Source organism: Oryx dammah, unplaced genomic scaffold (genome assembly GCF_014754425.2).
Source record: "Oryx dammah isolate SB20612 unplaced genomic scaffold, SCBI_Odam_1.1 HiC_scaffold_26, whole genome shotgun sequence".
Classification (NCBI taxonomy): domain Eukaryota; kingdom Metazoa; phylum Chordata; class Mammalia; order Artiodactyla; family Bovidae; genus Oryx; species Oryx dammah.
The window spans coordinates 79,136,816-79,149,962 of record NW_024070210.1 but is presented as its reverse complement, the minus strand read 5'-3'; positions in this window follow the sequence as shown (position 1 = coordinate 79,149,962).

The following is a 13,147-nucleotide window of genomic DNA, read 5'->3' as shown; positions in this document are numbered from 1 at the left end:
CAGGGGCGACTTTCTCCCTCCTTTCTGAGGAAAAAACAAGTGGTAAGGTCTGATGAAGACGGGCCCAGGGAAGGCAGACCATGGCATAAGAGCAGCTCCAGCCGCCCCATGGCATCACTGGCAAGCTCCAAACATAGCCCACGTGTCAAGAGCTTCCCTTCTTCCTGTTCACGGGGAGATGGCTCATCTTTAGTAGTTCTGTTTGCTATTTCCTGTTGGTGCTGAAAGGTTCATGGGATGCCGCCAAGAACACAGCAACAGGTGGACCTTGTATGGCCAATCCACCACCTGATTTTCATCAACAGTCACTAGGCCTGAGATACGGAGAGGAGAAAAGGAAGAATTATGAATCCATTTTGTGTCTCTTTAGAGGAGAGTCACGGACAGGGGTCAGGCTTTCACAGCATGCTTGACCTATGTGCTCTGGCTGGCCAAGCCTATTTGCTACAGGCCCAAATGTGGTTTGTGAATAAGGCAGCTCGGGGGAGGTTCTCTCCCTGACTCCTTAGAGACTTGGCTGCTTCCCCCTTCCACCTGGAGCGCTCAAGGCCACGGAAATGGTAAGGCTCCATTTATCTCTTGATTATGTCCTCAGTCAAGGTGGACCTAATAGCTGTTTCTGGGTACAGAAAGCTAGTTGGATGAGGTTCCTGAGACTGCACCTATATGGAAGGGAACAAAAAGAGGGGAAGGAGACTTACAGGACTGAGAGAAAAGAATTGGGAAAAAGTAGTGAGTTAAAGCATTTTTATTTTGTGTTTTTTTTTTAGAAGGACCCATATCCCAGAGCTGACCTAGGGGCCTTCAGAAGCCTAAAGGCGAGACGCTACAAGAAAGACAAGAGTATAACCAATCTCATTTCTCTCCATCTCCCCCTCCCTTGCAGCAAGGAAGACCTAAGACTGAGCCTCTGCTGTGTCAACTGCTTGTGTAGGGCCCTTGGTATCCACACTTGGCCCTGGTTGGGAAGGAGGTCCTAAGGTTTGACCTGGGAAATCTGAGCAGACTGTTCCTGGGATGCATAGATTCAGTTCAGTTCAGTTCAATCACTCAGTCATGTCTGAGTGACCCCATGGTCTGTAGCACACTAGGCTTCCCTGTCCATCCCCGACTCTCAGAGCTTGCTCAAACTCATATCCATCGGGCAAGTGATGCCATCCAACTATCTCATCCTCTGCCGTCCTCTTCTCTTTCTTTGTTCAATCTTTCCCAGCATCAGGGTCTTTTCTAATGAGTCAGCTTTTCACATCAGGTGTCCAAAGTATTGGAGCTTCAGCTTCAGCATCAGCATCAGTCCTTCTGATGAATATTCAGGATTGACTTCTTTAGAATTGATTGATTTGATCTCCTTGCAGTCCGAGGGACTCTGAAGAGTCTTCTCCAACACCACAGTTCAAAAGCATCAGTTCTTCAGCACTCAGCCTTCTTTATGGTCCAGCTCTCACATCCATACATGACTACTGGAAAAATCACAGCTTTGACTAGACGGACCTTTGTCGGCAAAGTGATGTCTCTGCTTTTTAATATGCTGTCTGGGTTGGTCAAAGCTTTTCTTTCAAGGAGCAAGTATCTTTTAATTTCATGGCTGCAGTAAACATCAGCAGTGATTTTGGAGCCCGGAAAATAAAGTCTCTCACTGTTTCCATTGTTTCCTCATCTATTTGCCATGAAGTGATGGGACCGGAAGTCATGATGGGACCGGATGCCATGATCTTTGTTTTTTGAATGCTGAGTTTTAAGCCAACTTTTTCACCCTCCTCTTTCACGTTCATCAAAAGACTCTTTAGTTCCTCTTTGCTTTCTGCCATAAGGGTGGTGTCATCTGCATATCTGAGATGATTGATATTTCTCCCAGCAATCTTGATTCCAACTTGTGCTTCATCCAGTCCAGCATTTTGCATGATGTACTCTGCATATAAGTTAAATAAGCAGGGTGACAATTTACAGCCTTGATGTACTCCTTTCCCAATTTGGAACCAGTCTTTTGTTCCATGTCTAATTCTAACTGTTGCTTCTTGACCTGCATACAGATTTTTCAGGGGGCAGGTAAGGTGGTCTGGTATTCCCATCTCTTTAAGAATTTTCCACAGTTTGTTGTGATCCACACAGATAAACGCTTTAGTGCAGTCAATGAAGCAGACGTTTTTCTAGAATTATCTTTTTCTATGATCCAACAGATGTTGGCAATTTGATCTCTGGTTCCTCTGCCTTTTCTAAATCCAGCTTGAACATCTGGAATTTCTCCACTCAAGTACTACTGAAGCCTTGCTTGGAGGATTTTGAGTGTTACTTTGCTAGTGTGTGACATGAGTGCAATTGTGCGGTAGTGTGAACATTCTTTGGCATTGTCTTTGAGATTGGAATGAAAACTGACCTTTTCCATCCTGTGGCCACTGCTGAGTTTTCCAAATTTGCTGATATATTGAATGCAGCACTTTCACAGCATTATCTTTATGATTTTAAATAGCTCAGCTGGAATTTTACCACCTCCACTAGCTTGCTTTGTTCATAGTGATGCTTCCTAAGGACCACTTTACTTCGCACTCCAGGATGTCTGGCTCTAGGTGAGTGATCATACCACAGTGGTTATCTGGGTCCTTAAGATCTTTTTTGTATAGTTTTTCTGTGTATTCTTGCCACCTCTTCTTAATATCTTCTGCTTCTGTTAGGTGCATACCGTTTCTGTCCTTTATTGTGCCCATCTTTGCATGAAATGTTCCCTTGGTATTTCTAATTTTCTAAAGAGATCTCTAGTCTTTCCCCTTCTATTGTTTTCCTCTATTTCTTTGCATTGATCACTTAGGAAGGCTTTATCTCTCCTTGCTATTCTTTGGAACTGTACATTCAGATGCTTATATCTTTCCTTTTCTCCTTTGCCTTAGACGTCTCTTCTTTTTTCAGCTATTTATAAGGCCTTCTCAGAAAACCATTTTGCCTTTTTACATTGCTTTTTTGGGATGTTTTGAGCACTTCTTCCTGTACAATGTTACAAATCTCCTTCCAGAGTTCTTCAGGTACTCTATCAGATCTAATCCTTTGAATCTATTGTCACTTCCACTGTATAATCGTAAGGGATTTGATTTAGGTCATACCTGAAAGGTCTAGGGGCTTCCCTGGTGGCCCATCTGGTAAAGGATCCACCTGCAATTCGGAAGACCTGGGTTCGATCCCTGGGTTGGGAAGATCCCTTGGGGAAGGCAATGGCTACCCACTCCAGTATTCTGGCCTGGAGAATATCCATGGGGTCACAAAGAATCAGACACGACTGAGCAACTTTCACTTTCACGTCACTTTTTCACCAAATGGTCTAGTGGTTTTCCCTACTTTCTTCAGTTTAAGTCTGAATTTGGTGATAAGGAGTCACAGTTAGCTCCCAGTCTTGTTTTTGATGACTGTATAGAGATTGCTAAGTCTGCTAAGTTGCTTCAGTCATATCCGACTCTGTGCAACCCCATAGACGGCAGCCCACCAGGCTCCACCATCCCTGGGATTCTCCAGGCAAGAACACTGGAGTGGGTTGCCATTTCCTTCTCCAGTGCATGAAAGTGAAAAGTGAGAGTGAAGTCGCTCAGTGGTGTCCCACTCTTAGCGACCCCATGGACAGCAGCCCGCCAGGCTCCTCTGTCCTTGGGATTTTCCAGGCAAGAGTACTGGGGTAGGGTGGCATTGATTAGACCAGTCTAACTATGATGGTCAGGAAGTCATCAGAGGCAAATTCTGTCCACCATGGGTATGGCTTCATCTCATCTTAGAAAGGATAGTGTTGACTCATATGAAGGGAGCCAAGGTGCTACTCAAGCAGGGAGAGATGGGTTAGGAGGAACACCTACTAAAAGGTATTGGTTAGATTGGTATCCGGGAGTGTTAGAGCCAAGTGAGGTGTGAGTTCAGAGATAACCCCGTCACCTCATTTTACTAAGTGAAGACATAGGAACTCTTGAACTTACCCAAGGTCACAAAACTGGCAATTGGCTTTCCAACTTTTGAAGATTAATAAAGGGCTTATTTCCCCTTTTCCCTCCCCTTCATCACAGGGACTCCCAGGGCATAAGTAAATGAGACAAGCACTTCATTATGATAGATAATTAGGACAAGTTTTAGTGGGAAAGCCAGGGAACACAAGAGACAATATGAAAATTTTGAGTTCTTCCTAGTGCTTTTTTGTTAATTAGAATTAGCAATCACCAAAGTACCTTTAAGAGCACATTAGGAGAAGCAAAGGAAATATACTGCAGGAGAGTCCCTGTCCTTGAGGAGGTCACAGTCTAGCCAGGGAGATAAATACACACATAAAATGCGGTGAGAAGATTACAAACAACATATCAACAAGTGCAAAGAAATTGAGTGTTACAAATAAGAGACCTAATGCAGAGGGTACTGATGACAGTGGTGAGACTGGTCTGGCTTAAAGTGTCGATCAGAAGGTAGCAACCCGTAGGCATTGAGTTTGGCCCATTGGGAATTATTTTTTATAGTATTAATTTGAATCCTAGTTGAAGAAGGAAAAATTCTAATAAACGTAGAAAAATGACAGAATTGGAAAAACGGCATTTTGTGAACTCTAGAAAAATTTTTGATCCTAGCAAAGATTATTGAAGTGAAGTGAAGGTCGCTCAGTTGTGTCCAACTCTTTGTGACCCCATGGACTATACAGTCCATGGAATTCTCCAGGCCAGAATACTGGAGTGGGTAGCCATTGCTTTCCCCAAGGGATCTTCCCAACCCAGGGATCGAACCCAGGTCTCCCGCATTGCAGGTGGATTCTTTACCAGCTGAACCACTAGGGAAGCCAGCAAAAATTATTAATTAGTGTTAAAAACTATAGGTGAAATGACTGGAGACAACTGTACATTGATACAGCGCCAAGTAACTCTGTCAGTTTATACAGTTTTGAAGCCAAAAATGTAAGCATATGTTGGAGGGCTCAGACTGTCATCACTCATTTCCTGGAAACTGTCCTGGTATTGCTAACCCATAGACTAGTTCTGGTGTGAGGCAAATACATAGCCCAACCTAGCATATATTCTCCCCACCCCAAAAGAAGTATTAGATATAAACTGCAGTTTACAGGAAACAGAGGAAGCAAACTAATGGACACTAGGAAGTGAGGCAGTCTGCAGGGGAACCTGCCTGCTGTCTTCAGCAAGTCAGTAGATAGGGTCCCTTGGACTGCAAGGAGATCCAACCAGTCCATTCTGAAGGAGATCAACCCTGGGATTTCTTTGGACAGAATGATGCTAAAGCTGAAGCTCCAGTACTTTGGACACCTCCTGCGAAGAGTTGACTCATTGGAAAAGACTCTGATGCTGGGAGGGACTGGGGGCAGGAGGAGAAGGGGCCGACAGAGGATGAGATGGCTGGATGCCATCACGGACTCGATGGACGTGAGTCTGAGTGAACTCCGGGAGATGGTGATGGACAGGGAGGCCTGGCGTGCTGCGATTCATGGGGTCGCAAAGAGTCGGACGCGACTGAGCGACTGAACTGAACTGAACTGAACTGAAGCCTAAACTGCTAGATTGAAGAGACTTAAGGTTCACAATGGGTTTCCCAGGTGGCTCAGCGGTAAAGAATCTGCTTGCAATGCAGGAGATGCAGGAGACTCAGGTTGGATCCCTGGGTCGGGAAGATCCTCTGGAGGAGGGCATGGTGGCTCACTCCAGTATTCATGCCTGGAGAATGCCATGGGCAGAAGAGCCTGACGGGCTATAGCCTATAGGGTTGCAGAGTCAGACACGACTGAAGCAACTGAGCACACACGCATAAGACACACAATAGCAAGAAAACACATGGTCCTGGTTTCCCTATTGGGTTAAACAAATTGCTACAAAAGGTATTTGTGGTCAACTGGAAATGTTTTAATATGGAGAGGGGATTAGATGGGGTGAAAATGTAGTGAGACGGAAAGGTCAAAATCATTAATAAAATACCAGTTTCAAAACCACATGTGCAGGGTAATCACATTTTGCTTTTAAAATGTCTACATATCTGAATAAAGAAGATCTGAAAGGATATGCAGTAAGGTGTTAACGATGGTGCTCTCTGAGAGGTGGGAAAATGTTTTGCTGCTGTTGGCCTACATTTTTCTATTTTTATACAATGCATGTGTACTGCTTCTGTAATAACAATAAGCTGTTATGAACAAGCTAACTGGTTGCTAGCATTCACAGTTCAAGAGATTTCACATAAAAATCTGGATATTATATACAAAGAGCAGGGTTTCTAAGGTTTTTTGCATAATGAGATCTGTCACCCCTGGGCTTCCATTCCCACAAGGCAACAACTGGCTGGAACTGAATGAGGCTGCTCCTTTATCTGATGTATTCTTTCCTTGGTTTGTTACAGTCCCCAGCACTCTTTGGACTGTGCACACTTTAATTACCTGCCTGGCTCCCATGGACTTTTGAGTCAGTAACCCTTGATTTGGAACATCAAGGGCTCCCCGTCCATAGGTCAGTTCAGTCGCTCAGTCGTGTCCAACTCTTTGCAACCCCATGAATCGTAGCACGCCAGGCCTCCCTGTCCATCACCAACTCCCGGAGTTCACTCAAACTCATGTCCATCGAGTCGGTGATGCCATCCAGCCATCTCATCCTCTGTCGTCCCCTTCTCCTCCTGCCCCCAATCCCTCCCAGCATCAGGGTCTTTTCCAATGAGTCAACTTTTCGTGTGAGGTGGCCAAAGTACGGGAGTTTCAGCTTTAGCATCATTCCTTCCAAAGAACACCCAGGACTGATCTTTAGAATGGACTGGTTGGATCTCCTTTAGAATGGACTGGTTGGATCTCCTTGCAGTCCAAGGGACTCTCAATAATCTTCTCCAACACCACAGTTCAAAAGCATCAATTCTTCGGTGCTCAGCTTTCTTTACAGTCCAACTTTCACATCCATACTAGAGCCTCCCATTATTAATCATTTGAAAATATCAATAAATTAGTTTTGAAAAGCTGCCCAAGAAAAGCATGCTTTCCAGAAATATCTGTGCCTGGGTTTTTATAAGGCAATCCAGTCATGAGAAACCCAAATGTACTTAGCTACCGTGGTTGAACACTATAAATTAGTTTGGCAAAATTTCTCTTTGGTAATGGAATATAGAAAGTATGCCACATTGCTAACTTCCTCAAGGTTGTTTTTTTTTTTTTCCCCATAACACTTTAATCATAGGAGGCATTTCGAAACTTACAGTGTATGTTCTTCCCAAGCATGAACCTCCAAATGCCCTGTTTCTCCCACTGGTTCTGACACAATTTTTAAAGGAGAAAATCTCTTTCATATGCAGCTCAGTATGAGACAGTGTCATCATCAGTTTAAAACCCAGGGAAATACTTTATCAGCCTGGCACGTGTTTGCGCATTACAGCAGCACACAGTTATAACAAGAACTGAACACGTTGTGCCTCATGTCTAGCTTTTCAAAATGATAGGAGTCTTTTTCTGAATCAATTTCTTTTCACTGTCTCATATTCCTTTGGTAAAAATGGTTTCAATCTGTCCCATTTTTTGAGCCAAATTTTTCAGCTTTTCTTTGACATCCAAAATTTCCTTGTTTACATGCTGGTTTGCAATAGTGTCTCAGAGTAAAACCAGGCTCATTCCAGTCTGCATAACAAAAGTTTCCATGAACAGTCAGGCAACCCTTGAAGCCACAAGGGCTGGGTTTCAAATCCCCTTAGAAGGGTTAAACATTTGCAAAATGGCACATTATGAACATTTGTTCTTAAATTTTCATTTGATGTCATAGGTTGATTACATATTTTCTTTATTCACTTGTTTTCTTCCTAAATCATGTATTACAATAGGCATGAAATTTTCTAGCTTAATCATCAATAGTTGCGGCTCTGAATACCTTCATTTTCCAGTGAACACCCTTGAAAATAATTCTGAAATCTCTTGACTGCAAAATTTTCTTTTTCCTGAAACTAGCTTCTGAGTCCATAATACCATAATACTCTTGCTACTTGTCTTCAGATACTTTCAAAGTGCTATGAAAAGCTCAACATTCAGAAAACTAAGATCATGGCATCTGGTCCCATCACTTCATGGGAAATAGATGGGGAAACAGTGCAAACAGTGTCAGACTTTATTTTTTTGGGCTCCAAAATCACTGCAGATAGTGATTGCAGCCATGAAATTAAAAGACGCTTACCCCTTGGAAGGAAAGTTATGACCAACCTAAATAGCATATTCAAAAGCAGAGACAAAGGTCCATCTAGTCAAGGCTATGGTTTTTCCAGTGGTCATGTATGGATATGAGAGTTGGACTGTGAAGAAAGCTGAGTGCCGAAGAATTGATGCTTTTGAACTGTGGTGCTGGAGGAGACTCTTGAGAGTCCCTGGACTGCAAGGAGATCCAGCCAGTCCATTCTAAGGGAGATCAGGCCTGGGTGTTCATTGGAAGGACTGATGCTAAAGCTGAAGCTCCAGTACTTTGGCCACCGGATGCAAAGAGTTGACTCATTGGAAAAGACTCTGATGCTGGGAGGGATTGGGGGTAGAAGGAGAAGGGGACGACAGAGGATGAGATGGCTGGATGGCATCACCAACTCGATGGACATGAGTTTGGGTGAACTCCGGGAGTTGGTGAGGAACAGGGAGGCCTGGCGTGCTGCGATTCATGGGGTTGCAGAGTTGGACACGACTGAGTGACTGAACTGAACTGAATTGAACTGATGAGGCATGTGGAATGGTTCCCTGAACAGGATTGAACTCAGACCTCTGCACTGAAAGCACCAAGTCCTAACCACTAGGCAATCAGGAACACCCTAAAGTGGTATGGCTTTTAAAATATTCTTTTCTAAACAATTCCTCAGTTAAGCATGGTTCCATAATTCAATGGCTATTCTTAATGCCCTAGCTGTAAAACTGGTTATTTAAGCCCAAATTTTCAGTGGGAGAAAATATTCTACTTAAACCTTTCCGTTAGTTAGATAAGTAGAATACTAACCGCTCACCCAAAATCTCTGGTGGAGCATGGTTTTGTTTCCTGGCTACAGTATGGGAGGCAGAGTCCCTGCAATATTCTCAGCAAATCTCTTCTCTGTAATTCTAAACAATGCAGCAAAGGGATGACCCAAGTCTGAAAGGTTAAGTAGACTTTTTCTCAGACTCCCATTTACATTTATTCTCAAGTTAAAACACATTTTTTGAAAACTTGATCAAGAGCAGTGTCTTCAAGAAGGTAGAGCTACATTGGGAGGAGGAGTGATGCCTAATTTATCTTTTTCCACCACCCCTCTGACACCTTCCCCCTTCCCCCAGAGTCTAGCTCAAGAACACTTGAGTATGTTCTTGACTTTATCATTAAAAAACATTTAAGAAGTGAGTGGTTGTTATTTTGCATATGGTACAGCAGAAGGTGAGATGAACACCATCATGAAGATGCTGGCCTACAGAGACCAAGCATTCCATGGAACAAACATAACTATATAAGGTATTAGGCACTGTTGAGGTGGTCAAAATTCATCCCTTCAACAAATAATGTGGGAATTCCCTAGTGGTCCGGTGGTTAGGATTCTGCTTAGCCACCCCAGGGGGACATGGGTTCGATCCCTGGTGGGGGAACTCAGATCCTGCAAGCCAAGCAGCCTCATCAAAAAAAAAAAAAAAAGTGCCTCTGTGTGATGCTAAGTACCTTGGGTTCATGGAGGAAGCACCTCCTTAAATACAAACTCAAAAAAAGTAAGGCTTTAGAGGATCTATAGTACTTCTCAACAATAATAAGACAGGAACTGAAAAAAAAAAATGAATCATTGAGAAGAGCAACAACGTGCATGAAACTCACAATTAACTATGCTGAGTGAAAGAAGCCAGAGAAAAAGAGTACATCTTTGTTTCCATTTACGTAAAATTCTAGAAAGTGCAAACTAATCTATAGTGACAGAAAGGAGATCGTTGGTTGGGAGGGGCCAAAGAGAGGAATTATAAAAGGGCACATGTAATTACTTAGGGAATGATGCTTTTGTTCACTGTGTTGATTATGGTTGATGGTTTCACAGATGTATAGTTATGTCAAAACTTAATGAGTGGTACACTTTAAATATTGTATGCCAAAATACCTCGATAAAATTTTCTTTTTTTTTTAAGTTCGTAATAAAGCAATAGGAAGGGAGCGAAAGAGAATGAATTCTAGTGCCTCCCTTGTAATTCTTTCTTCAAAGACACCAGATGATGTTGTTTGTAAGATTGTAAGATTCTTTTTCAGTATCCTGCTGCAGGGGTTTTTGGTTTGTTTGCCTCAATACATGCACACAGCTCACAGCATGTGGGATCTTAGTTTTCCCACCAGGGATCAAACCCATGCCCCTTGCAGTGGAAGTGTGGATCCTTAACCATTGGACAGCCAGGGAAGTCCTTCTGCAACAGTTTTAACTGCAAAGATGGTCCATAAGCTTCAACTTTCTTGTCTTACTATAACGTTTTTGGCTTCACCTGGTCTGGTCTCTTGGGCCCAGAATGGAGCTTGGACTCCCTGTCTCTGCCTCCACTTGCTGGGATGTTTCCTTCATTCTAAATGATCTAAGTTTCCTCTCCTTTCAGGCCTGGCTAAGAGAAGATTCATTTCATAGTCTTCCCTATCCATTCCTGCAGAAAGAATTCTGTACCTCCCTCAGGTTTCTCTGGTATTTATAATTTAAACTGCTCTTTTGACACCTTTTTGCTGCCATGTATTATTTGCTTTTCATGTGTATGTTTTATCTTCTGAACTAGATTATGAAATTCAGGGAAGGGACTGAGTTCTATTTTTCTTTGTGTCTCTCCCAAGGCACTTAATAAGTGCTTAATAAGTGTCAATTTAAAAACACCTCACTTTGATAGTCTTTCCAAAGCACTTTCTCAGCCATTATCTCATTTGATCATTACATCAACACTGTGAGATTGGATGAGCTGGAAATATGTTAGTTCCTCCTTTTGACAGATAAGGAACCTGAAACCCAAGGTCACACAGTTTGTTAGAGACAGAGATGGAACAGATAATTGCATATGAAGACTTGATCCAGTTCACGACTTCCCATGGCTCTCCCCTCCCGCCTCCTACCTCAAGACAGGCCTCTGTATCCTTCACCCCCTCACTCCTCCAGTACTTTAGAGCTACTTAGCCAAAGCTTTGTAGTACCATTTTAGAAATTTTGGCAAATAGGATACATGAAATTTCAGTAGATTTCTGATCAATTCTGAGTCACCAAAGCATCCTTGCTATTTTGTTCCAACTGCCATTTGTTAGGGACATTATGCCTGGTATTTAATGATGCTGCACTACAGAACTGAGGAAGCAGAAATGATTTTTAAAAGCCTTAGAAAATGACAGCACTTTAACATTAAGCATGAAAGGTGGCAGTTGACAAGATGACCAGGGACATAAAACTTTTGCGCTGGATCACACTATTTCTCTATGTTTTGCTGCTAGCAGAATTCTCTAGTTGGTATTAAAAGAAAAGGTTAAATTCTCTGCCACCAGCACACCAAGCCCTAAGAGTCCTTTCCCACCTCCCCACCTGCTTCTCTGATGCAAGAAATTTCATAATGTTGGTGCAATTTACTTAGCAATAAATATTTTTAAACTAATTCATCTAATAACCAGTCCATCTTAAAGGAGACCAGTCCTGGGTGTTCATTGGAAGGACTGATGTTAAGGCTGAAACTCCAATACTTCAGCTACCTCACGCGAAGAGTTGACTCATTGGAAAAGACCCTGATGATGGGAGGGATTGGGGGCAGGAGGAGAAGGGGACGACAGAGGATGAGATGGCCGGATAGCATCACTGACTCGATGCATATGAGTTTAGGTGAACTCTGGGAGTTGGTGAGGGACAGGGAGGCCTGGCGTGCTGCGATTCATGGGGTCGCAAAGATTCGGACACGACTGAGTGACTGAACTGAACTGAACTGAACCTAATGACTAGATTCCAGTTGACTTTGAAAAAAGGGTGGGGGGTGGTTAAAACAGAGAGATGTGGGGGGAACCTTAGCCAGCCTGAGGTCAAACCCAGAGAGGATTTCAGGGGAATTATCCTTTCTCTCCCTACCACCTCCTGCTGGGATCCCCCATTGACTGAAACCAGTCAGAGAATACAGATACTGAGTAGTCCTTACCTTCTATATAGGGTGTTGAAAAGCTGAAGTGGATCTAGGGGGCAAATGGAAGACATCCAGCTCACTGGGCTAAATGTGGCCAGGTGACCCACAAATGAGACAATGAGACATATGGGAAAGTCTTGTGGATGCTTCTGGAAAAGATTTTCTTCTCAGACTGTTACAGGAAGAAGGCTCTTCTCTTTCCTTCCTGCTAGGATGCTGTTGAGAGAATGTGATGTACTTCTTGGACTTCTGAAGCCACCTTTTGACCATGAGGGGATTGCAGAGAGAATTCCAAACAATCTTGAGATCAGGGAGCTACTAAAAAGTCTTGAAAAGTGAAAGTGTTAGTCACTCAGTTGTGATGGACTCTTGGTGGCCCCATGGACTGACTGTAGCCTGCCAGGCTCCTCTGGTAAGGGGGTTTCCTAGGCAAGTAGGAGTGGGTTGCCATTCCCTTCTCCAGGTCTTCTGCATTGCAGGTAGATTCTCTACCAACTGAGCCACCAGGGAAACCTAAGAAGTCTTAGGACCCCCCTCCAGCTCCAGATTTCTGGTTAAGCAAACAATAAATGTCCCTGTAGTTTAAAAAAAGAAGACAGAGGTTTTGATGAAGGATGAGAAATAAAGAAGAGAGCAGAGGAGGAACCTGGAGTAGGAAAACTGGAGAAGCCACCTCAAGAGACAGGGCTGGCAGCGCCTGAGCAAGGAGACTTGCAGATGGGCGGCATGTCTGGGACAGTTCAGAGGTCCCCGAGGTCAGGCTTACACTGCAATCAGCGACCTTGAATAAGCCAGTTAGCCTCTTTGCGCCTCAGTTTTGCCCTCTGCAAAATGGTTATGATAGTGACTTCCTCGTAGGACACAAGAACTAAACGGGGCAGGGCAAGGCAAGTAAAACATTTAGCGTAGTCTGACTCATTGTGGGCCCTCAGTAAAAGCTGGCAATTATTACCATCTTCTCAACATTTTCCCTCAACGTGGGGGGGGTGCCTAGGAGAAAGGGCAAAGAAGTCTGGCTACTCCCTTTCCCAGTCCGGACTCCAAACACGCAGTCCTCTGGCCGTTGAAGACTAA